General features: G+C 48.1%; 47 pseudogenes; all 47 read right to left on the bottom strand.

The window, feature by feature from the left end:
- Window positions 1-221: 221 nt before the first annotated feature.
- On the bottom strand, window positions 222-340 carry LOC143798029 (5S ribosomal RNA; annotated as a pseudogene).
- A 444-nt stretch (window positions 341-784) lies between these two features.
- On the bottom strand, window positions 785-903 carry LOC143797955 (5S ribosomal RNA; annotated as a pseudogene).
- A 77-nt stretch (window positions 904-980) lies between these two features.
- Window positions 981-1099, bottom strand: LOC143799051 (5S ribosomal RNA; annotated as a pseudogene).
- Window positions 1100-1345: 246 nt separating this feature from the next.
- LOC143800513 (5S ribosomal RNA) lies at window positions 1346-1464 on the bottom strand (annotated as a pseudogene).
- A 1002-nt stretch (window positions 1465-2466) lies between these two features.
- On the bottom strand, window positions 2467-2585 carry LOC143800740 (5S ribosomal RNA; annotated as a pseudogene).
- Window positions 2586-2837: 252 nt separating this feature from the next.
- On the bottom strand, window positions 2838-2956 carry LOC143794923 (5S ribosomal RNA; annotated as a pseudogene).
- Window positions 2957-3033: 77 nt separating this feature from the next.
- Window positions 3034-3152, bottom strand: LOC143799050 (5S ribosomal RNA; annotated as a pseudogene).
- A 246-nt stretch (window positions 3153-3398) lies between these two features.
- On the bottom strand, window positions 3399-3517 carry LOC143798513 (5S ribosomal RNA; annotated as a pseudogene).
- A 77-nt stretch (window positions 3518-3594) lies between these two features.
- On the bottom strand, window positions 3595-3713 carry LOC143799049 (5S ribosomal RNA; annotated as a pseudogene).
- Window positions 3714-4169: 456 nt separating this feature from the next.
- LOC143799048 (5S ribosomal RNA) lies at window positions 4170-4288 on the bottom strand (annotated as a pseudogene).
- A 245-nt stretch (window positions 4289-4533) lies between these two features.
- On the bottom strand, window positions 4534-4652 carry LOC143798500 (5S ribosomal RNA; annotated as a pseudogene).
- A 77-nt stretch (window positions 4653-4729) lies between these two features.
- Window positions 4730-4848, bottom strand: LOC143799047 (5S ribosomal RNA; annotated as a pseudogene).
- A 254-nt stretch (window positions 4849-5102) lies between these two features.
- LOC143800707 (5S ribosomal RNA) lies at window positions 5103-5221 on the bottom strand (annotated as a pseudogene).
- A 77-nt stretch (window positions 5222-5298) lies between these two features.
- On the bottom strand, window positions 5299-5417 carry LOC143799046 (5S ribosomal RNA; annotated as a pseudogene).
- Window positions 5418-6226: 809 nt separating this feature from the next.
- On the bottom strand, window positions 6227-6345 carry LOC143799045 (5S ribosomal RNA; annotated as a pseudogene).
- A 248-nt stretch (window positions 6346-6593) lies between these two features.
- LOC143798456 (5S ribosomal RNA) lies at window positions 6594-6712 on the bottom strand (annotated as a pseudogene).
- A 640-nt stretch (window positions 6713-7352) lies between these two features.
- LOC143798673 (5S ribosomal RNA) lies at window positions 7353-7471 on the bottom strand (annotated as a pseudogene).
- Window positions 7472-7719: 248 nt separating this feature from the next.
- LOC143800357 (5S ribosomal RNA) lies at window positions 7720-7838 on the bottom strand (annotated as a pseudogene).
- A 77-nt stretch (window positions 7839-7915) lies between these two features.
- On the bottom strand, window positions 7916-8034 carry LOC143798829 (5S ribosomal RNA; annotated as a pseudogene).
- A 245-nt stretch (window positions 8035-8279) lies between these two features.
- Window positions 8280-8398, bottom strand: LOC143798918 (5S ribosomal RNA; annotated as a pseudogene).
- A 444-nt stretch (window positions 8399-8842) lies between these two features.
- Window positions 8843-8961, bottom strand: LOC143800356 (5S ribosomal RNA; annotated as a pseudogene).
- A 442-nt stretch (window positions 8962-9403) lies between these two features.
- Window positions 9404-9522, bottom strand: LOC143798577 (5S ribosomal RNA; annotated as a pseudogene).
- Window positions 9523-9965: 443 nt separating this feature from the next.
- Window positions 9966-10084, bottom strand: LOC143798437 (5S ribosomal RNA; annotated as a pseudogene).
- A 242-nt stretch (window positions 10085-10326) lies between these two features.
- On the bottom strand, window positions 10327-10445 carry LOC143798488 (5S ribosomal RNA; annotated as a pseudogene).
- Window positions 10446-11195: 750 nt separating this feature from the next.
- LOC143800744 (5S ribosomal RNA) lies at window positions 11196-11314 on the bottom strand (annotated as a pseudogene).
- A 247-nt stretch (window positions 11315-11561) lies between these two features.
- On the bottom strand, window positions 11562-11680 carry LOC143798476 (5S ribosomal RNA; annotated as a pseudogene).
- Window positions 11681-11757: 77 nt separating this feature from the next.
- Window positions 11758-11876, bottom strand: LOC143799044 (5S ribosomal RNA; annotated as a pseudogene).
- Window positions 11877-12129: 253 nt separating this feature from the next.
- On the bottom strand, window positions 12130-12248 carry LOC143798465 (5S ribosomal RNA; annotated as a pseudogene).
- A 440-nt stretch (window positions 12249-12688) lies between these two features.
- Window positions 12689-12807, bottom strand: LOC143798453 (5S ribosomal RNA; annotated as a pseudogene).
- A 77-nt stretch (window positions 12808-12884) lies between these two features.
- LOC143799042 (5S ribosomal RNA) lies at window positions 12885-13003 on the bottom strand (annotated as a pseudogene).
- Window positions 13004-13253: 250 nt separating this feature from the next.
- On the bottom strand, window positions 13254-13372 carry LOC143798441 (5S ribosomal RNA; annotated as a pseudogene).
- Window positions 13373-13811: 439 nt separating this feature from the next.
- LOC143798567 (5S ribosomal RNA) lies at window positions 13812-13930 on the bottom strand (annotated as a pseudogene).
- Window positions 13931-14387: 457 nt separating this feature from the next.
- Window positions 14388-14506, bottom strand: LOC143800747 (5S ribosomal RNA; annotated as a pseudogene).
- A 77-nt stretch (window positions 14507-14583) lies between these two features.
- Window positions 14584-14702, bottom strand: LOC143799041 (5S ribosomal RNA; annotated as a pseudogene).
- Window positions 14703-14953: 251 nt separating this feature from the next.
- On the bottom strand, window positions 14954-15072 carry LOC143798523 (5S ribosomal RNA; annotated as a pseudogene).
- An 802-nt stretch (window positions 15073-15874) lies between these two features.
- On the bottom strand, window positions 15875-15993 carry LOC143800383 (5S ribosomal RNA; annotated as a pseudogene).
- Window positions 15994-16434: 441 nt separating this feature from the next.
- LOC143798428 (5S ribosomal RNA) lies at window positions 16435-16553 on the bottom strand (annotated as a pseudogene).
- A 77-nt stretch (window positions 16554-16630) lies between these two features.
- Window positions 16631-16749, bottom strand: LOC143798947 (5S ribosomal RNA; annotated as a pseudogene).
- A 1365-nt stretch (window positions 16750-18114) lies between these two features.
- LOC143798417 (5S ribosomal RNA) lies at window positions 18115-18233 on the bottom strand (annotated as a pseudogene).
- A 441-nt stretch (window positions 18234-18674) lies between these two features.
- On the bottom strand, window positions 18675-18793 carry LOC143798841 (5S ribosomal RNA; annotated as a pseudogene).
- A 441-nt stretch (window positions 18794-19234) lies between these two features.
- Window positions 19235-19353, bottom strand: LOC143798596 (5S ribosomal RNA; annotated as a pseudogene).
- A 78-nt stretch (window positions 19354-19431) lies between these two features.
- LOC143799040 (5S ribosomal RNA) lies at window positions 19432-19550 on the bottom strand (annotated as a pseudogene).
- Window positions 19551-20169: 619 nt separating this feature from the next.
- Window positions 20170-20288, bottom strand: LOC143798460 (5S ribosomal RNA; annotated as a pseudogene).
- Window positions 20289-20733: 445 nt separating this feature from the next.
- LOC143798406 (5S ribosomal RNA) lies at window positions 20734-20852 on the bottom strand (annotated as a pseudogene).
- A 439-nt stretch (window positions 20853-21291) lies between these two features.
- Window positions 21292-21410, bottom strand: LOC143800533 (5S ribosomal RNA; annotated as a pseudogene).
- Window positions 21411-21850: 440 nt separating this feature from the next.
- On the bottom strand, window positions 21851-21969 carry LOC143795278 (5S ribosomal RNA; annotated as a pseudogene).
- A 77-nt stretch (window positions 21970-22046) lies between these two features.
- LOC143799039 (5S ribosomal RNA) lies at window positions 22047-22165 on the bottom strand (annotated as a pseudogene).
- Window positions 22166-22185: the final 20 nt, after the last annotated feature.

Raw genomic sequence — 22185 nt, 5'->3', positions numbered from 1 at the left:
CTTTTCAAGAGATATAAAATTGTAAGGGAAAGCTTTGATAAACCCCCCCCCCCAAAAAAAAAAAGAAACTTGCCCAGCCTCAAGCTGCTTAGCATTTGCGATCTGACCAGAGCTGGCACGTTCAGCTTAGAGTGGCCAATGACAAATTGTTCACAACAGTGCGGCTCTTTTCAAGAGGAATACAATCGTTAGGGAAAGCTTGGATCAAAACGAAAAAACCAAGTCAACGGTACCAGGGATTCCCAGCCAGTCTCCCATGCTGGTACTTGCCTAGCCCCAAGCTGCTTAGCATTTGCGATCTGACGAGGGCAGGCACATTCAGCTTAGTGTGGCCATTGACCGATTGCTTTCGCGTCTGCTAGTCTTTTCAAGATGAAAACAATCGTAAGGGAAAGCTTTGAGAAAAACAAAATAGCAAGTCAACGGTATCGGGGATTCCCAGCCAGTCTCCCATGCCGGTACTTGCCCAGCCTCAAGCTGCTTAGCGTTTGCGATCTGACGAGGGCAGGCACATTCAGCTTAGAGTGGCCATTGACGGACAACTAGCACCACAGCGGGTCTTTTCAAGAGATATAAAATTGTAAGGGAAAGCTTTGATAAACCCCCCCCCCAAAAAAAAAAAAAAAAGAAACTTGCCCAGCCTCAAGCTGCTTAGCATTTGCGATCTAACCAGAGCTGGCACATTCAGCTTAGAGTGGCCAATGACAGATTGTTCACACCAGTGCGGCTCTTTTCAAGAGGAATACAATCGTCAGGGAAAGCTTGGATCAAAACGAAAAAACCAAGTCAACGGTACCAGGGATTCCCAGCCAGTCTCCCATGCTGGTACTTGCCTAGCCTCAAGCTGCTTAGCATTTGCGATCTGACGAGGGCAGGCACATTCAGCTTAGTCTGGCCATTGACCGATTGCTTTCGCGTCTGCTAGTCTTTTCAAGATGAAAACAATCGTAAGGGAAAGCTTTGAGAAAAACAAAATAGCAAGTCAACGGTACCGGGGATTCCCAGCCAGTCTCCCATGCCGGTACTTGCCCAGCCTCAAGCTGCTTAGCGTTTGCGATCTGACGAGGGCAGGCACATTCAGCTTAGAGTGGCCATTGACGGACAACTAGCACCACAGCGGGTCTTTTCAAGAGATATAAAATTGTAAGGGAAAGCTTTGATAAACCCCCCCCCCCAAAAAAAAAAAAAGAAACTTGCCCAGCCTCAAGCTGCTTAGCATTTGCGATCTAACCAGAGCTGGCACATTCAGCTTAGAGTGGCCAATGACAGATTGTTCACACCAGTGCGGCTCTTTTCAAGAGGAATACAATCGTCAGGGAAAGCTTGGATCAAAACGAAAAAACCAAGTCAACGGTACCAGGGATTCCCAGCCAGTCTCCCATGCTGGTACTTGCCTAGCCTCAAGCTGCTTAGCATTTGCGATCTGACGAGGGCAGGCACATTCAGCTTAGTGTGGCTATTGACCGATTGCTTTCGCGTCTGCTAGTCTTTTCAAGATGAAAACAATCGTAAGGGAAAGCTTTGAGAAAAACAAAATAGCAAGTCAGCGGTACCGGGGATTCCCAGCCAGTCTCCCATGCCGGTACTTGCCCAGCCTCAAGCTGCTTAGCGTTTGCGATCTGACGAGGGCAGGCACATTCAGCTTAGAGTGGCCATTGACGGACAACTAGCACCACAGCGGGTCTTTTCAAGAGATATAAAATTGTAAGGGAAAGCTTTGATAAAACCCCCCCGCCCAAAAAAAAAAAAAAGAAACTTGCCCAGCCTCAAGCTGCTTAGCATTTGCAATCTGACCAGAGCTGGCACATTCAGCTTAGAGTGGCCATTGACAGATTGTTCACACCAGTGCAGCTCTTTTCAAGAGGAATACAATCGTCAGGGAAAGCTTGGATCAAAACGAAAAAACCAAGTCAACGGTACCAGGGATTCCCAGCCAGTCTCCCATGCTGGTACTTGCCCAGCCTCAAGCAGCTTAGCGTTTGCGATCTGACGAGGGCAGGCACATTCAGCTTAGAGTGGCCATTGATGGATAACTAGCACCACAGCGGGTCTTTTCAAGAGATTTAAAATTGTAAGGGAAAGCTTTGATAAAACCCCCCCCCCCCAAAAAAAAGAAACTTGCCCAGCCTCAAGCTGCTTAGCATTTGCGATCTGACCAGAGCTGGCACATTCAGCTTAGAGTGGCCAATGACAGATTGTTCACACCAGTGCGGCTCTTTTCAAGAGGAATACAATCGTCAGGCAAAGCTTGGATCAAAACGAAAAAACCAAGTCAACGGTACCAGGGATTCCCAGCCAGTCTCCCATGCTGGTACTTGCCTAGCCTCAAGCTGCTTGGCATTTGCGATCTGACGAGGGCAGGCACATTCAGCTTAGTGTGGCAATTGACCGATTGCTTTCGCGTCTGCTAGTCTTTTCAAGATGAAAACAATCGTAAGGGAAAGCTTTGAGAAAAACAAAATAGCAAGTCAACGGTACTGGGGATTCCCAGCCAGTCTCCCGTGCCGGTACTTGCCCAGCCTCAAGCTGCTTAGCGTTTGCGATCTGACGAGGGCAGGCACATTCAGCTTAGAGTGGCCATTGACGGTCAACTAGCACCACAGCGGGACTTTTCAAGAAATATAAAATTGTAAGGGAAAGCTTTGATAAACACCCCCCCCTCAAAAAAAAAAAAAAAAAAGAAACTTGCCCAGCCTCAAGCTGCTTAGCATTTGCGATCTGACCAGAGCTGGCACATTCAGCTTAGAGTGGCCAATGACAGATTGTTCAAACCAGTGCGGCTCTTTTCAAGAGGAATACAATCGTCAGGGAAAGCTTGGATCAAAACGAAAAAACCAAGTCAACGGCACCAGGGATTCCCAGCCAGTCTCCCATGCTGGTACTTGCCTAGCCTCAAGCTGCTTAGCATTTGCGATCTGACGAGGGCAGGCACATTCAGCTTAGTGTGGCCATTGAACGATTGCTTTCGCGTCTGCTAGTCTTTTCAAGATGAAAACAATCGTAAGGGAAAGCTTTGAGAAAAACAAAATAGCAAGTCAACGGTACCGGGGATTCCCAGCCAGTCTCCCATGCCGGTACTTGCCCAGCCTCAAGCTGCTTAGCGTTTGCGATCTGACGAGGGCAGGCACATTCAGCTTAGAGTGGCCATTGACGAACAACTAGCACCACAGCGCGTCTTTTCAAGAGATATAAAATTGTAAGGGAAAGCTTTGATAAACCCCCCCCCCCCAAAAAAAAAAAAGAAACTTGCCCAGCCTCAAGCTGCTTAGCATTTGCAATCTAACCAGAGCTGGCACATTCAGCTTAGAGTGGCCAATGACAGATTGTTCACACCAGTGCGGCTCTTTTCAAGAGGAATACAATCGTCAGGGAAAGCTTGGATCAAAACGAAAAAACAAAGTCAACGGTACCAGGGATTCCCAGCCAGTCTCCCATGCTGGTACTTGCCTAGCCTCAAGCTGCTTAGCATTTGCGATCTGACGAGGGCAGGCACATTCAGCTTAGTGTGGCCATTGACCGATTGCTTTCGCGTCTGCTAGTCTTTTCAAGATGAAAACAATCGTAAGGGAAAGCTTTGAGAAAAACAAAATAGCAAGTCAACGGTACCGGGGATTCCCAGCCAGTCTCCCATGCCGGTACTTGCCCAGCCTCAAGCTGCTTAGCGTTTGCGATCTGACGAGGGCAGGCACATTCAGCTTAGAGTGGCCATTGACGGACAACTAGCACCACAGCGGGTCTTTTCAAGAGATATAAAATTGTAAGGGAAAGCTTTGATAAACCCCCCCCCCCCCCAAAAAAAAAAAAAAAAAAAAAAAAGAAACTTGCCCAGCCTCAAGCTGCTTAGCATTTGCGATCTGACCAGAGCTGGCACATTCAGCTTAGAGTGGCCAATGACAGATTGTTCAAACCAGTGCGGCTCTTTTCAAGAGGAATACAATCGTCAGGGAAAGCTTGGATCAAAACGAAAAAACCAAGTCAACGGTACCAGGGATTCCCAGCCAGTCTCCCATGCTGGTACTTGCCTAGCCTCAAGCTGCTTAGCATTTGCGATCTGACGATGGCAGGCACATTCAGCTTAGTGTGGCCATTGACCGATTGCTTTCGCGTCTGCTAGTCTTTTCAAGATGAAAACAATCGTAAGGGAAAGCTTTGAGAAAAAAAAAATAGCAAGTCAACGGTACCGGGGATTCCCAGCCAGTCTCCCATGCCGGTACTTGCCCAGCCTCAAGCTGCTTAGCGTTTGCGATCTGACGAGGGCAGGCACATTCAGCTTAGAGTGGCCATTGACGGACAACTAGCACCACAGCGGGTCTTTTCAAGAGATTTAAAATTGTAAGGGAAAGCTTTGATAAAACCCCCCCCCCCAAAAAAAAAAAGAAACTTGCCCAGCCTCAAGCTGCTTAGCATTTGCGATCTGACCAGAGCTGGCACATTCAGCTTAGAGTGGCCAATGACAGATTGTTCACACCAGTGCGGCTCTTTTCAAGAGGAATACAATCGTCAGGGAAAGCTTGGATCAAAACGAAAAAACCAAGTCAACGGTACCAGGGATTCCCAGCCAGTCTCCCATGCTGGTACTTGCCTAGCCTCAAGCTGCTTAGCATTTGCGATCTGACGAGGGCAGGCACATTCAGCTTAGTGTGGCCATTGACCAATTGCTTTCGCGTCTGCTAGTCTTTTCAAGATGAAAACAATCGTAAGGGAAAGCTTTGAGAAAAACAAAATAGCAAGTCAACGGTACCGGGGATTCCCAGCCAGTCTCCCATGCCGGTACTTGCCCAGCCTCAAGCTGCTTAGCGTTTGCGATCTGACGAGGGCAGGCACATTCAGCTTAGAGTGGCCATTGACGGACAACTAGCACCACAGCGGGTCTTTTCAAGAGATATAAAATTGTAAGGGAAAGCTTTGATAAACCCCCCCCCCCCAAAAAAAAAGAAAAAAAAAAAAAACTTGTCCAGCCTCAAGCTGCTTAGCATTTGCGATCTGACCAGAGCTGGCACATTCAGGTTCGAGTGGCCAATGACAGATTGTTCACACCAGTGCGGCTCTTTTCAAGAGGAATACAATCGTCAGGGAAAGCTTGGATCAAAACGAAAAAAACAAGTCAACGGTACCAGGGATTCCCAGCCAGTCTCCCATGCTGGTACTTGCCTAGCCTCAAGCTGCTTAGCATTTGCGATCTGACGAGGGTAGGCACATTCAGCTTAGTGTGGCCATTGACCGATTGCTTTCGCGTCTGCTAGTCTTTTCAAGATGAAAACAATCGTAAGGGAAAGCTTTGAGAAAAGCAAAATAGCAAGTCAACGGTACCGGGGATTCCCAGCCAGTCTCCCATGCCGGTACTTGCCCAGCCTCAAGCTGCTTAGCGTTTGCGATCTGACGAGGGCAGGCACATTCAGCTTAGAGTGGCCATTGACGGACAACTAGCACCACAGTGGGTCTTTTCAAGAGATATAAAATTGTAAGGGAAAGCTTTGATAACCCCCCCCCCCAAAAAAAAAAAAAAAAGAAACTTGCCCAGCCTCAAGCTGCTTAGCATTTGCGATCTGACCAGAGCTGGCACATTCAGCTGAGAGTGGCCATTGACAGATTGTTCACACCAGTGCAGCTCTTTTCAAGAGGAATACAATCGTCAGGGAAAGCTTGGATCAAAACGAAAAAACCAAGTCAACGGTACCAGGGATTCCCAGCCAGTCTCCCATGCTGGTACTTGCCTAGCCTCAAGCTGCTTAGCATTTGCTATCTGACGAGGGCAGGCACATTCAGCTTAGAGTGGCCATTGACGGACAACTAGCACCACAGCGGGTCTTTTCAAGAGATATAAAATTGTAAGGGAAAGCTTTGATAAAACCCCCCCCCCCAAAAAAAAAAAAGAAACTTACCCAGCCTCAAGCTGCTTAGCATTTGCGATCTGACCAGAGCTGGCACATTCAGCTTCGAGTGGCCAATGACAGATTGTTCACACCAGTGCGGCTCTTTTCAAGAGGAATACAATCGTCAGGGAAAGCTTGGATCAAAATGAAAAAACCAAGTCAACGGTACCAGGGATTCCCAGCCAGTCTCCCATGCTGGTACTTGCCTAGCCTCAAGCTGCTTAGCATTTGCAATCTGACGAGGGCAGGCACATTCAGCTTAGTGCGGCCATTGACCGATTGCTTTTGCGTCTGCTAGTCTTTTCAAGATGAAAACAATCGTAAGGGAAAGCTTTGAGAAAAGCAAAATAGCAAGTCAACGGTACCGGGGATTCCCAGCCAGTCTCCCATGCCGGTACTTGCCCAGCCTCAAGCTGCTTAGCGTTTGCGATCTGACGAGGGCAGGCACATTCAGCTTAGAGTGGCCATTGACGGACAACTAGCACCACAGCGGGTCTTTTCAAGAGATATAAAATTGTAAGGGAAAGCTTTGATAAACCACCCCCCCCCAAAAAAAAAAAAAAGAAACTTGCCCAGCCTCAAGCTGCTTAGCATTTGCGATCTGACCAGAGATGGCACATTCAGCTTAGAGTGGCCAATGACAGATTGTTCACACCAGTGCGGCTCTTTTCAAGAGGAATACAATCGTCAGGGAAAGCTTGGATCAAAACGAAAAAACTAAGTCAACGGTACCAGGGATTCCCAGCCAGTCTCCCATGCTGGTACTTGCCTAGCCTCAAGCTGCTTAGCATTTGCGATCTGACGAGGGCATGCACATTCAGCTTAGTGTGGCCATTGACCGATTGCTTTCGCGTCTGCTAGTCTTTTCAAGATGAAAACAATCGTAAGGGAAAGCTTTGAGAAAAACAAAACAGCAAGTCAACGGTACCGGGGATTCCCAGCCAGTCTCCCATGCCGGTACTTGCCCAGCCTCAAGCTGCTTAGCGTTTGCGATCTGACGATGGCAGGCACATTCAGCTTAGAGTGGCCATTGACGGACAACTAGCACCACAGCGGGTCTTTTCAAGAGATATAAAATTGTAAGGGAAAGATTTGATAAACCCCCCCCCCCCCCAAAAAAAAAAAAGAAACTTGCCCAGCCTCAAGCTGCTTAGCATTTGCGATCTGACCAGAGCTGGCACATTCAGCTTAGAGTGGCCAATGACAAATTGTTCACACCAGTGCGGCTCTTTTCAAGAGGAATACAATCGTCAGGGAAAGCTTGGATCAAAGCGAAAAAACCAAGTCAACGGTACCAGGGATTCCCAGCCAGTCTCCCATGCTGGTACTTGCCTAGCCTCAAGCTGCTTAGCATTTGCGATCTGACGAGGGAAGGCACATTCAGCTTAGTGTGGCCATTGACCGATTGCTTTCGCGTCTGCTAGTCTTTTCAAGATGAAAACAATCGTAAGGGAAAGCTTTGAGAAAAACATAATAGCAAGTCTACGGTACCGGGGATTCCCAGCCAGTCTCCCATGCCGGTACTTGCCCAGCCTCAAGCTGCTTAGCGTTTGCGATCTGACGAGGGCAGGCACATTCAGCTTAGAATGGCCATTGACGGACAACTAGCACCACAGCGTGTCTTTTCAAGAGATATAAAATTGTAAGGGAAAGCTTTGATAAACCGCCCCCCCCAAAAAAAAAATAAAAGAAACTTGCCCAGCCTCAAGCTGCTTAGCATTTGCGATCTGACCAGAGCTGGCACATTCAGCTTAGAGTGGCCAATGACAGATAGTTCAAACCAGTGCGGCTCTTTTCAAGAGGAATACAATCGTCAGGGAAAGCTTGGATCAAAACGAAAAAACCAAGTCAACGGTACCAGGGATTCCCAGCCAGTCTCCCATGCTGGTACTTGGCTAGCCTCAAGCTGCTTAGCATTTGCGATCTGACGAGGGCAGGCACATTCAGCTTAGTGTGGCCATTGACCGATTGCTTTCGCGTCTGCTAGTCTTTTCAAGATGAAAACAATCGTAAGGGAAAGCTTTGAGAAAAACAAAATAGCAAGTCAACGGTACCGGGGATTCCCAGCCAGTCTCCCATGCCGGTACTTGCCCAGCCTCAAGCTGCTTAGTGTTTGCGATCTGACGAGGGCAGGCACATTCAGCTTAGAGTGGCCATTGACGGACAACTAGCACCACAGCGGGTCTTTTCAAGAGATATAAAATTGTAAGGGAAAGCTTTGATAAACCCCCCCCCCCAAAAAAAAAAAAGAAACTTGCCCAGCCTCAAGCTGCTTAGCATTTGCCATCTAACCAGAGCTGGCACATTCAGCTTAGAGTGGCCAATGACAGATTGTTCACACCAGTGCGGCTCTTTTCAAGAGGAATACAATCGTCAGGGAAAGCTTGGATCAAAACGAAAAAACCAAGTCAACGGTGCCAGGGATTCCCAGCCAGTCTCCCATGCTGGTACTTGCCTAGCCTCAAGCTGCTTAGCATTTGCGATCTGACGAGGGCAGGCACATGCAGCTTAGTGTGGCCATTGACCGATTGCTTTCGCGTCTGCTAGTTTTTTCAAGATGAAAACAATCGTAAGGGAAAGCTTTGAGAAAAACAAAATAGCAAGTCAACGGTACCGGGGATTCGCAGCCAGTCTCCCATGCCGGTACTTGCCCAGCCTCAAGCTGCTTAGCGTTTGCGATCTGACAAGGGCAGGCACATTCAGCTTAGAGTGGCCATTGACGGACAACAAGCACCACAGCGTGTCTTTTCAAGAGATATAAAATTGTAAGGGAAAGCTTTGATAAACCGCCCCCCCCAAAAAAAAAATAAAAGAAACTTGCCCAGCCTCAAGCTGCTTAGCATTTGCGATCTGACCAGAGCTGGCACATTCAGCTTAGAGTGGCCAATGACAGATTGTTCAAACCAGTGCGGCTCTTTTCAAGAGGAATACAATCGTCAGGGAAAGCTTGGATCAAAACGAAAAAACCAAGTCAACGGTACCAGGGATTCCCAGCCAGTCTCCCATGCTGGTACTTGGCTAGCCTCAAGCTGCTTAGCATTTGCGATCTGACGAGGGCAGGCACATTCAGCTTAGTGTGGCCATTGACCGATTGCTTTCGCGTCTGCTAGTCTTTTCAAGATGAAAACAATCGTAAGGGAAAGCTTTGAGAAAAACAAAATAGCTAGTCAACGGTACCGGGGATTCCCAGCCAGTCTCCCATGCCGGTACTTGCTCAGCCTCAAGCTGCTTAGTGTTTGCGATCTGACGAGGGCAGGCACATTCAGCTTAGAGTGGCCATTGACGGACAGCTAGCACCACAGCGGGTCTTTTCAAGAGATATAAAATTGTAAGGGAAAGCTTTGATAAACCCCCCCCCCCAAAAAAAAAAAAAGAAACTTGCCCAGCCTCAAGCTGCTTAGCATTTGCCATCTAACCAGAGCTGGCACATTCAGCTTAGAGTGGCCAATGACAGATTGTTCACACCAGTGCGGCTCTTTTCAAGAGGAATACAATCGTCAGGGAAAGCTTGGATCAAAACAAAAAAACCAAGTCAACGGTACCAGGGATTCCCAGCCAGTCTCCCATGCTGGTACTTGCCTAGCCTCAAGCTGCTTAGCATTTGCGATCTGACGAGGGCAGGCACATTCAGCTTAGTGTGGCCATTGAACAATTGCTTTCGCGTCTGCTAGTCTTTTCAAGATGAAAACAATCGTAAGGGAAAGCTTTGAGAAAAACAAAATAGCAAGTCAACGGTACCGGGGATTCCCAGCCAGTCTCCCATGCCGGTACTTGCCCAGCCTCAAGCTGCTTAGCGTTTGCAATCTGACGAGGGCAGGCACATTCAGCTTAGAGTGGCCATTGACGGACAACTAACACCACAGCGGGTCTTTTCAAGAGATATAAAATTGTAAGGGAAAGCTTTGATAAACCCCCCCCCCTCCCAAAAAAAAAAAAAAATTTGCCCAGCCTCAAGCTGCTTAGCATTTGCGATCTGACCAGAGCTGGCACATTCAGCTTAGAGTGGCCATTGACAGATTGTTCACACCAGTGCAGCTCTTTTCAAGAGGAATACAATCGTCAGGGAAAGCTTGGATCAAAATGAAAAAACCAAGTCAACGGTACCAGGGATTCCCAGCCAGTCTCCCATGCTGGTACTTGCCCAGCCTCAAGCTGCTTAGCGTTTGCGATCTGATGAGGGCAGGCACATTCAGCTTAGAGTGGCCATTGACGGACAACTAGCACCACAGCGGGTCTTTTCAAGAGATTTAAAATTGTAAGGGAAAGCTTTGATAAAACCCCCCCCCAAAAAAAAAAGAAACTTGCCCAGCCTCAAGCTGTTTAGCATTTGCGATTTGACCAGAGCTGGCACATTCAGCTTAGAGTGGCCAATGACAGATTGTTCACACCAGTGCGGCTCTTTTCAAGAGGAATACAATCGTCAGGGAAAGCTTGGATCAAAACGAAAAAACCAAGTCAACGGTACCAGGGATTCCCAGCCAGTCTCCCATGCTGGTACTTGCCTAGCCTCAAGCTGCTTAGCATTTGCGATCTGACGAGGGCAGGCACATTCAGCTTAGTGTGGCCATTGACCGATTGCTTTTGCGTCTGCTAGTCTTTTCAAGATGAAAACAATCGTAAGGGAAAGCTTTGAGAAAAACAAAATAGCAAGTCAACGGTACCGGGGATTCCCAGCCAGTCTCCCATGCCGGCACTTGCCCAGCCTCAAGCTGCTTAGCGTTTGCGATTTGACGAGGGCAGGCACATTCAGCTTAGAGTGGCCATTGACGGACAACTAGCACCACAGCGGGTCTTTTCAAGAGATATAAAATTGTAAGGGAAAGCTTTGATAAACCCCCCCCCCCAAAAAAAAAGAAACTTGCCCAGCCTCAAGCTGCTTAGCATTTGCGATCTGACCAGAGCTGGCACATTCAGCTTCGAGTGGCCAATGACAGATTGTTCACACCAGTGCGGCTCTTTTCAAGAGGAATACAATCGTCAGGGAAAGCTTGGATCAAAACGAAAAAACCAAATCAACGGTACCAGGGATTCCCAGCCAGTCTCCCATGCCGGTAATTGCCCAGCCTCAAGCTGCTTAGCGTTTGCGATTTGACGAGGGCAGGCACATTCAGCTTAGAGTGGCCATTGACGGACAACTAGCACCACAGCAGGTCTTTTCAAGAGATATAAAATTGCCTAGCCTCAAGCTGCTTAGCATTTGCGATCTGACGAGGGCAGGCACATTCAGCTTAGTGTGGCCATTGACCGATTGCTTTCGCGTCTGCTAGTCTTTTCAAGATGAAAACAATCGTAAGGGAAAGCTTTGAGAAAAACAAAATAGCAAGTCAACGGTACCAAGGATTCCCAGCCAGTCTCCCATGCCGGTACTTGCCCAGCCTCAAGCTGCTTAGCGTTTGCGATCTGACGAGGGCAGGCACATTCAGCTTAGAGTGGCCATTGACAGACAACTAGCACCACAGCGGGTCTTTTCAAGAGATATAAAATTGTAAGGGAAAGCTTTGATAAACCCCCCCCCCAAAAAAAAAAAAAAAGAAACTTGCCCAGCCTCAAGCTGCTTAGCATTTGCGATCTGACCAGAGCTGGCACATTCAGCTTAGAGTGGCCAATGACAGATTGTTCACACCAGTGCGGCTCTTTTCAAGAGGAATACAATCGTCAGGGAAAGCTTGGATCAAAACGAAAAAACCAAGTCAACGGTACCAGGGATTCCCAGCCAGTCTCCCATGCTGGTACTTGCCTAGCCTCAAGCTGCTTAGCATTTGCGATCTGACGAGGGCAGGCACATTCAGCTTAGTGTGGCCATTGACCAATTGCTTTCGCGTCTGCTAGTCTTTTCAAGATGAAAACAATCGTAAAGGAAAGCTTTGAGAAAAACAAAATAGCAAGTCAACGGTACCGGGGATTCCCAGCCAGTCTCCCATGCCGGTACTTGCCCAGCCTCAAGCTGCTTAGCGTTTGCGATCTGACGAGGGCAGGCACATTCAGCTTAGAGTGGCCATTGACGGACAACTAGCACCACAGCGGGTCTTTTCAAGAGATATAAAATTGTAAGGGAAAGCTTTGATAACCCCCCCCCCCCAAAAAAAAAAAAAAAAAAAAGAAACTTGCCCAGCCTCAAGCTGCTTAGCATTTGCGATCTGACCAGAGCTGGCACATTCAGCTTAGAGTGGCCAATGACAGATTGTTCAAACCAGTGCGGCTCTTTTCAAGAGGAATACAATCGTCAGGGAAAGCTTGGATCAAAACGAAAAAACCAAGTCAACGGTACCAGGGATTCCCAGCCAGTCTCCCATGCTGGTACTTGCCTAGCCTCAAGCTGCTTAGCATTTGCGATCTGACGAGGGCAGGCACATTCAGCTTAGTGTGGCCATTGACCGATTGCTTTCGCGTCTGCTAGTCTTTTCAAGATGAAAACAATCGTAAGGGAAAGCTTTGAGAAAAACAAAATAGCAAGTCAACGGTACCAGGGATTCCCAGCCAGTCTCCCATGCTGGTACTTGCCCAACCTCAAGCTGCTTAGCATTTGCGATCTGACGAGGGCAGGCACATTCAGCTTAGAGTGGCCATTGACGGACAACTAGCACCACAGCGGGTCTTTTCAAGAGATATAAAATTGTAAGGGAAAGCTTTGATAAACCCCCCCCCCCAAAAAAAAAAAGAAACTTGCCCAGCCTCAAGCTGCTTAGCATTTGCGATCTGATCAGAGCTGGCACATTCAGCTTAGAGTGGCCAATGACAAATTGTTCACACCAGTGCGGCTCTTTTCAAGAGGAATACAATCGTCAGGGAAAGCTTGGATCAAAACGAAAAAACCAAGTCAACGGTACCAGGGATTCCCAGCCAGTCTCCCATGCTGGTACTTGCCTAGCCTCAAGCTGCTTAGCATTTGCGATCTGACGAGGGCAGGCACATTCAGCTTAGTGTGGCCATTGACCGATTGCTTTCGCGTCTGCTAGTCTTTTCAAGATGAAAACAATCGTAAGGGAAAGCTTTGAGAAAAACAAAATAGCAAGTCAACGGTACCGGGGATTCCCAGCCAGTCTCCCATGCCGGTACTTGCCCAGCCTCAAGCTGCTTAGCGTTTGCGATCTGACGAGGGCAGGCACATTCAGCTTAGAGTGGCCATTGACGGACAACTAGCACCACAGCGGGTCTTTTCAAGAGATATAAAATTGTAAGGGAAAGCTTTGATAAACCCCCCCCCCCCAAAAAAAAAAAAAAAAGAAACTTGCCCAGCCTCAAGCTGCTTAGCATTTGCGATCTCACCAGAGCTGGCACATTCAGCTTAGAGTGGCCAATGACAGATTGTTCACACCAGTGCGGCTCTTTTCAAGAGGAATACAATCGTCAGGGAAAGCTTGGATCAAAACGAAAAAACCAAGTCAACGGTACCAGGGATTCCCAGCCAGTCTCCCATGCTGGTACTTGCCTAGCCTCAAGCTGCTTAGCATTTGCGATCTGACGAGGGCAGGCACATTCAGCTTAGTGTGGCCATTGACCGATTGCTTTCGCGTCTGCTAGTCTTTTCAAGATGAAAACAATCGTAAGGGAAAGCTTTGAGAAAAACAAAATAGCAAGTCAACGGTACCGGAGATTCCCAGCCAGTCTCCCATGCCGGTACTTGCCCAGCCTCAAGCTGCTTAGCGTTTGCAATCTGACGAGGGCAGGCACATTCAGCTTAGAGTGGCCATTGACGAGCAACTAGCACCACAGCGGGTCTTTTCAAGAGATTTAAAATTGTAAGGGAAAGCTTTGATAAACCCCCCCCCCCCAAAAAAAAAGAAACTTGCCCAGCCTCAAGCTGCTTAACATTTGCGATCTGACCAGAGCTGGCACATTCAGCTTAGAGTGGCCAATGACAGATTGTTCACACCAGTGCGGCTCTTTTCAAGAGGAATACAATCGTCAGGGAAAGCTTGGATCAAAACGAAAAAACCAAGTCAACGGTACCAGGGATTCCCAGCCAGTCTCCCATGCTGGTACTTGCCTAGACTCAAGCTGCTTAGCATTTGCGATCTGATGAGGGCAGGCACATTCAGCTTAGTGTGGCCATTGACGAATTGCATTCGCGTCTGCTAGTCTTTTCAAGATGAAAACAATCGTAAGGGAAAGCTTTGAGAAAAACAAAATAGCAAGTCAACGGTAACGGGGATTCCCAGCCAGTCTCCCATGCCGGTACATGCCCAGCCTCAAGCTGCTTAGCGTTTGCGATCTGACGAGGGCAGGCACATTCAGCTTAGAGTGGCCATTGACGGACAACTAGCACCACAGCGGGTCTTTTCAAGAGATATAAAATTGTAAGGGAAAGCTTTGATAACCCCCCCCCCCCCCCAAAAAAAAAAAAAAAAAAAAAAAAAGATACTTGCCCAGCCTCAAGCTGCTTAGCATTTGCGATCTGACCAGAGCTGGCACATTCAGCTTCGAGTGGCCAATGACAGATTGTTCACACCAGTGCGGCTCTTTTCAAGAGGAATACAATCGTCAGGGAAAGCTTGGATCAAAACGAAAAAACCAAGTCAACGGTACCCGGGATTCCCAGCCAGTCTCCCATGCTGGTAATTGCCTAGCCTCAAGCTGCTTAGCATTTGCGATCTGACGAGGGCAGGCACATTCAGCTTAGTGTGGCCATTGACCAATTGCTTTCGCGTCTGCTAGTCTTTTCAAGATGAAAACAATCGTAAGGGAAAGCTTTGAGAAAAACAAAACAGCAAGTCAACGGTACCGGGGATTCCCAGCCAGTCTCCCATGCCGGTACTTGCCCAGCCTCAAGCTGCTTAGCGTTTGCGATCTGACGAGGGCAGGCACATTCAGCTTAGAGTGGCCATTGACGGACAACTAGCACCAGAGCGGGTCTTTTCAAGAGATATAAAATTGTAAGGGAAAGCTTTGATAAACCCCCCCCCCCCAAAAAAAAAAAAAAAAAGAAACTTGCCCAGCCTCAAGCTGCTTAGCATTTGCGATCTGACCAGAGCTGGCACATTCAGTTTAGAGTGGCCAATGACAGATTGTTCAAACCAGTGCGGCTCTTTTCAAGATGAATACAATCGTCAGGGAAAGCTTGGATCAAAACGAAAAAACCAAGTCAACGGTACCAGGGATTCCCAGCCAGTCTCCCATGCTGGTACTTGCCTAGCCTCAAGCTGCTTAGCATTTGCGATCTGACGAGGGCAGGCACATTCAGCTTAGTGTTGCCATTGACCGATTGCTTTCGCGTCTGCTAGTCTTTTCAAGATGAAAACAATCGTAAGGGAAAGCTTTGAGAAAAACAAAATAGCAAGTCAACGGTACCGGGGATTCCCAGCCAGTCTCCCATGCCGGTACTTGCCCAACCTCAAGCTGTTTAGCATTTGCGATCTGACGAGGGCAGGCACATTCAGCTTAGAGTGGCCATTGACGGACAACTAGCACCACAGCGGGTCTTTTCAAGAGATATAAAATTGTAAGGGAAAGCTTTGATAAACCCCCCCCCCAAAAAAAAAAAGAAACTTGCCCAGCCTCAAGCTGCTTAGCATTTGCGATCTGACCAGAGCTGGCACATTCAGCTTAGAGTGGCCAATGACAAATTGTTCACACCAGTGCGGCTCTTTTCAAGAGGAATACAATCGTCAGGGAAAGCTTGGATCAAAACGAAAAAACCAAGTCAACGGTACCAGGGATTCCCAGCCAGTCTCCCATGCTGGTACTTGCCTAGCCTCAAGCTGCTTAGCATTTGCAATCTGACGAGGGCAGGCACATTCAGCTTAGAGTGGCCATTGACTGACAACTAGCACCACAGCGGGTCTTTTCAAGAGATATAAAATTGTAAGGGAAAGCTTTGATAACCCCCCCCCAAAAAAAAAAAAAAGAAACTTGCCCAGCCTCAAGCTGCTTAGCATTTGCGCTCTAACCAGAGCTGGCACATTCAGCTTAGAGTGGCCAATGACAGATTGTTCACACCAGTGCGGCTCTTTTCAAGAGGAATACAATAGTCAGGGAAAGCTTGGATCAAAACGAAAAAACCAAGTCAACGGTACCAGGGATTCCCAGCCAGTCTCCCATGCTGGTACTTGCCTAGCCTCAAGCTGCTTAGCATTTGCGATCTGACAAGGGCAGGCACATTCAGCTTAGTGTGGCCATTGACCGATTGCTTTCGCGTCTGCTAGTCTTTTCAAGATGAAAACAATCGTAAGGGAAAGCTTTGAGAAAAACATAATAGCAAGTCTACGGTACCGGGGATTCACAGCCAGTCTCCCATGCCGGTACTTGCCCAGCCTCAAGCTGCTTAGCGTTTGCGATCTGACGAGGGCAGGCACATTCAGCTTAGAGTGGCCATTGACGGACAACTAGCACCACAGCGGGTCTTTTCAAGAGATATAAAATTGTAAGGGAAAGCTTTGATAAACCCCCCCCCCCCCAAAAAAAAAAGAAACTTGCCCAGCCTCAAGCTGCTTAGCATTTGCGATCTGACCAGAGCTGGCACATTCAGCTTAGAGTGGCCAATGACAGATTGTTCACACCAGTGCGGCTCTTTTCAAGAGGAATACAATCGTCAGGGAAAGCTTGGATCAAAACGAAAAAACCGAGTCAACGGTACCAGGGATTCCCAGCCAGTCTCCCATGCTGGTACTTGCCTAGCCTCAAGCTGCTTAGCATTTGCGATCTGACGAGGGCAGGCACATTCAGCTTAGTGTGGCCATTGACCGATTGCTTTCGCGTCTGCTAGTCTTTTCAAGATGAAAACAATCGTAAGGGAAAGCTTTGAGAAAAACAAAATAGCAAGTCAACGGTACCGGGGATTCCCAGCCAGTCTCCCATGCCGGTACTTGCCCAGCCTCAAGCTGCTTAGCGTTTGCGATCTGACGAGGGCAGGCACATTCAGCTTAGAGTGGCCATTGACGGACAACTAGCACCACAGCGGGTCTTTTCAAGAGATATAAAATTGTAAGGGAAAGCTTTGATAAACCCCCCCCCCCCAAAAAAAAAAAAGAAACTTGCCCAGCCTCAAGCTGCTTAGCATTTGCGATCTGACCAGAGCTGGCACATTCAGCTTAGAGTGGCCAATGACAGATTGTTCAAACCAGTGCGGCTCTTTTCAAGAGGAATACAATCGTCAGGGAAAGCTTGGATCAAAACGAAAAAAACAAGTCAACGGTACCAGGGATTCCCAGCCAGTCTCCCATGCTGGTACTTGCCTAGCCTCAAGTTGCTTAGCATTTGCGATCTGACGAGGGAAGGCACATTCAGCTTAGTGTGGCCATTGACTAATTGCTTTCGCGTCTGCTAGTCTTTTCAAGATGAAAACAATCGTAAGGGAAAGCTTTGAGAAAAACAAAATAGCAAGTCAACGGTACCGGGGATTCCCAGCCAGTCTCCCTTGAAGGTACTTGCACAGCCTCAAGCTGCTAAGCATTTGCGATCTGACGAGGGCAGGCACATTCAGCTTAGAGTGGCCATTGACGGACAACTAGCACCACAGCGGGTCTTTTCAAGACATATAAAATTGTGAGGGAAAGCTTTGATAAACCCCCCCCCCCAAAATAAAAAAGAAACTTGCCCAACCTCAAGCTGCTTAGCATTTGCGATCTGACCAGAGCTGGCACATTCAGCTTAGAGTGGCCAATGACAGATTGTTCACTCCAGTGCGGCTCTTTTCAAGAGGAATACAATCATCAGGGAAAGCTTGGATCAAAATGAAAAAATCAAGTCAACGGTACCAGGGATTCCCAGCCAGTCTCCCATGCTGTTACTTGCCTAGCCTCAAGCTGCTTAGCATTTGCGATCTGACGAGGGCAGGCACATTCAGCTTAGTGTGGCCATTCACCGATTGCTTTCGCGTCTGCTAGTCTTTTCAAGATGAAAACAATCGTAAGGGAAAGCTTTGAGAAAAACAAAATAGCAAGTCGACGGTACCGGGGATTCCCAGCCAGTCTCCTATGCCGGTACTTGCCCAGCCTCAAGCTGCTTAGCGTTTGCGATCTGACGAGGGCAGGCACATTCAGCTTAGAGAGGCCATTGACGGACAACTAGCACCACAGCGGGTCTTTTCAAGAGATATAAAATTGTAAGGGAAAGCTTTGATAAACCCCCCCCCCAAAAAAAAAAAAAGAAACTTGCCCAGCCTCAAGCTGCTTAGCATTTGCGATCTGACCAGAGCTGGCACATTCAGCTTAGAGTGGCCAATGACAGATTGTTCACACCAGTGCGGCTCTTTACAAGAGGAATACAATCGTCAGGGAAAGCTTGGATCAAAACGAAAAAACCAAGTCAACGGTACCAGGGATTCCCAGCCAGTCTCCCATGCTGGTACTTGCCTAGCCTCAAGCTGCTTAGCATTTGCGATCTGACGAGGGCAGGCACATTCAGCTTAGTGTGGCCATTGACCAATAGCTTTCGCGTCTGCTAGTCTTTTCAAGATGAAAACAATCGTAAGGGAAAGCTTTGAGAAAAACAAAATAGCAAGTCAACGGTATCGGGGATTCCCAGCCAGTCTCCCATGCCGGTACTTGCCCAGCCTCAAGCTGCTTAGCGTTTGCGATCTGACGAGGGCAGGCACATTCAGCTTAGAGTGGCCATTGACGGACAACTAGCACCACAGCGGGTCTTTTCAAGAGATATAAAATTGTAAGGGAAAGCTTTGATAAACCCCCCCCCCCCAAAAAAAAAAAGAGACTTGCCCAGCCTCAAGCTGCTTAGCATTTGCGATCTGACCAGAGCTGGCACATTCAGCTTAGAGTGGCCAATGACAGGTTGTTCACACCAGTGCGGCTCTTTTCAAGAGGAATACAATCGTCAGGGAAAGCTTCAATCAAAACGAAAAAACCAAGTCAACGGTACCAGGGATTCCCAGCCAGTCTCCCATGCTGGTACTTGCCTAGCCTCAAGCTGCTTAGCATTTACGATCTGACGAGGGCAGGCACATTCAGCTTAGTGTGGCCATTGACCGATTGCTTTCGCGTCTGCTAGTCTTTTCAAGATGAAAACAATCGTAAGGGAAAGCTTTGAGAAAAACAAAATAGCAAGTCAACGGTACCGGGGATTCCCAGCCAGTCTCCCATGCCGGTACTTGCCCAACCTCAAGCTGCTTAGCATTTGCGATCTGACGAGGGCAGGCACATTCAGCTTAGAGTGGCCATTGACGGACAACTAGCACCACAGCGGGTCTTTTCAAGAGATATAAAATTGTAAGGGAAAGCTTTGATAAACCCCCCCCCCCAAAAAAAAAAAAGAAACTTGCCCAGCCTCAAGCTGCTTAGCATTTGCGATCTGACCAGAGCTGGCACATTCAGCTTAGAGTGGCCAATGACAGATTGTTCACACTAGTGCGGCTCTTTTCAAGAGGAATACAATCGTCAGGGAAAGCTTGGATCAAAACGAAAAAACCAAGTCAACAGTACCAGTGATTCCCAGCCAGTCTCCCATGCTGGTACTTGCCTAGCCTGAAGCTGCTTAGCATTTGCGATCTGACGAGGGCAGGCACATTCAGCTTAGTGTGGCCATTGACCGATTGATTTCGCGTCTGCTAGTCTTTTCAAGATGAAAACAATCGTAAGGTGAAAGCTTTGAGAAAAACAAAATAGCAAGTCAACGGTACCGGGGATTCCCAGCCAGTCTCCCATGCCGGTACTTGCCCAGCCTCAAGCTGCTTAGCGTTTGCGATCTGACGAGGGCAGGCACATTCAGCTTAGAGTGGCCATTGACGGACAATTAGCACCACAGCGGGTCTTTTCAAGAGATATAAAATTGTAAGGGAAAGCTTTGATAACCCCCCCCCCCCAAAAAAAAAAAAAAGAAACTTGCCCAGCCTCAAGCTGCTTAGCATTTGCGATCTGACCAGAGCTGGCACATTCAGCTTAGAGTGGCCATTGACAGGTTGTTCACACCAGTGCGGCTCTTTTCAAGAGGAATACAATCGTCAGGGAAAGCTTGGATCAAAACGAAAAAACCAAGTCAACGGTACCAGGGATTCCCAGCCAGTCTCCCATGCTGTTACTTGCCCAGCCTCAAGCTGCTTAGCGTTTGCGATCTGACGAGGGCAGGCACATACAGCTTAGAGTGGCCATTGACGGACAACTAGCACCACAGTGGGCCTTTTCAAGAGATTTAAAATTGTAAGGGAAAGCTTTGATAAACCCCCCCCCCCAAAAAAAAAAAAAAAAAAAAGAAACTTGCCCAGCCTCAAGCTGCTTAGCATTTGCGATCTGACCAGAGCTGGCACATTCAGCTTAGAGTGGCCAATGACAGATTGTTCACACCAGTGCGGCTCTTTTCAAGAGGAATACAATCGTCAGGGAAAGCTTGGATCAAAACGAAAAAACTAAGTCAACGGTACCAGGGATTCCCAGCCAGTCTCCCATGCTGGTACTTGCCTAGCCTCAAGCTGCTTAGCATTTGCGATCTGACGAGGGCAGGCACATTCAGCTTAGTGTGGCCATCGACCAATTGCTTTCGCGTCTGCTAGTCTTTTCAAGATGAAAACAATCGTAAGGGAAAGCTTTGAGAAAAACAAAATAGCAAGTCAACAGTACCGGGGATTCCCAGCCAGTCTCCCATGCCGGTACTTGCCCAGCCTCAAGCTGCTTAGCATTTGCGATTTGACGAGGGCAGGCACATTCAGCTTAGAGTGGCCATTGACGGACAACTAGCACCACAGCGGGTCTTTTCAAGAGATATAAAATTGTAAGGGAAAGCTTTGATAAACCCCCCCCCCAAAAAAAAAAAAAAAAGAAACTTGCCCAGCCTCAAGCTGCTTAGCATTTGCGATCTGACCAGAGCTGGCACATTCAGCTTAGAGTGGCCAATGACACATTGTTCACACCAGTGCGGCTCTTTTCAAGAGGAATACAATCGTCAGGGAAAGCTTGGATCAAAACGAAAAAAACTAAGTCAACGGTACCAGGGATTCCCAGCCAGTCTCCCATGCTGGTACTTGCCTAGCCTCAAGCTGCTTAGCATTTGCGATCTGACGAGGGCAGGCACATTCAGCTTAGTGTGGCCATTGACCGATTGCTTTTGCATCTGCTAGTCTTTTCAAGATGAAAACAATCGTAAGGGAAAGCTTTGAGAAAAACAAAATAGCAAGTCAACGGTACCGGGGATTCCCAGCCAGTCTCCCATGCCGGTACTTGCCCAACCTCAAGCTGCTAAGCATTTGCGATCTGACGAGGGCAGGCACATTCAGCTTAGAGTGGCCATTGACAGACAACTAGCACCACAGCGGGTCTTTTCAAGACATATAAAATTGTGAGGGAAAGCTTTGATAAACCCCCCCCCCAAAATAAAAAAGAAACTTGCCCAGCCTCAAGCTGCTTAGCATTTGCGATCTGACCAGAGCTGGCACATTCAGCTTAGAGTGGCCAATGACAGATTGTTCACTCCAGTGCGGCTCTTTTCAAGAGGAATACAATCGTCAGGGAAAGCTTGGATCAAAACGAAAAAACCAAGTCAACGGTACCAGGGATTCCCAGCCAGTCTCCCATGCTGGTACTTGCCTAGCCTCAAGCTGCTTAGCATTTGCAATCTAACGAGGGCAGGCACATTCAGCTTAGTGTGGCCATTGACAGGTTGCTTTCGCGTCTGCTAGTCTTTTCAAGATGAAAACAATCGTAAGGGAAAGCTTTGAGGAAAGCAAAATAGCAAGTCAACGGTACCAGGGATTCCCAGCCAGTCTCCCATGCCGGTACTTGCCCAGCCTCAAGCTACTTAGCATTTGCGATCTGACGAGGGCAGGCACATTCAGCTTAGAGTGGCCATTGACGGACAACTAGCACCACAGCGGGTCTTTTCAAGAGATATAAAATTGTAAGGGAAAGCTTTGATAACCCCCCCCCCCCCAAAAAAAAAAGAAACTTGCCCAGGCTCAAGCTGCTTAGCATTTGCGATCTGACTAGAGCTGGCACATTCAGCTTAGAGTGGCCAATGACAGATTGCTCACACCAGTGCGGCTCTTTTCAAGAGGAATACAATCGTCAGGGAAAGCTTGGATCAAAACGAAAAAACAAAGTCAACGGTACCAGGGATTCCCAGCCAGTCTCCCATGCTGGTACTTGCCTAGCCTCAAGCTGTTTAGCATTTGCGATCTGACGAGGGCAGGTACATTCAGCTTAGTGTGGCCATTGACCGACTGCTTTCGCGTCTGCTAGTCTTTTCAAGATGAAAACAATCGTAAGGGAAAGCTTTGAGAAAAGCAAAATAGCAAGTCAACGGTACCGGGGATTCCCAGCCAGTCTCCCATGCCGGTACTTGCCCAGCCTCAAGCTGCTTAGCGTTTGCGATCTGACGAGGGCAGGCACATTCAGCTTAGAGTGGCCATTGACGGACAACTAGCACCACAGCG

Source organism: Ranitomeya variabilis, chromosome 1, assembly GCF_051348905.1.
Source record: "Ranitomeya variabilis isolate aRanVar5 chromosome 1, aRanVar5.hap1, whole genome shotgun sequence".
NCBI classification, from domain to species: domain Eukaryota; kingdom Metazoa; phylum Chordata; class Amphibia; order Anura; family Dendrobatidae; genus Ranitomeya; species Ranitomeya variabilis.
This window is presented reverse-complemented; position numbering and strand designations above follow the sequence as displayed.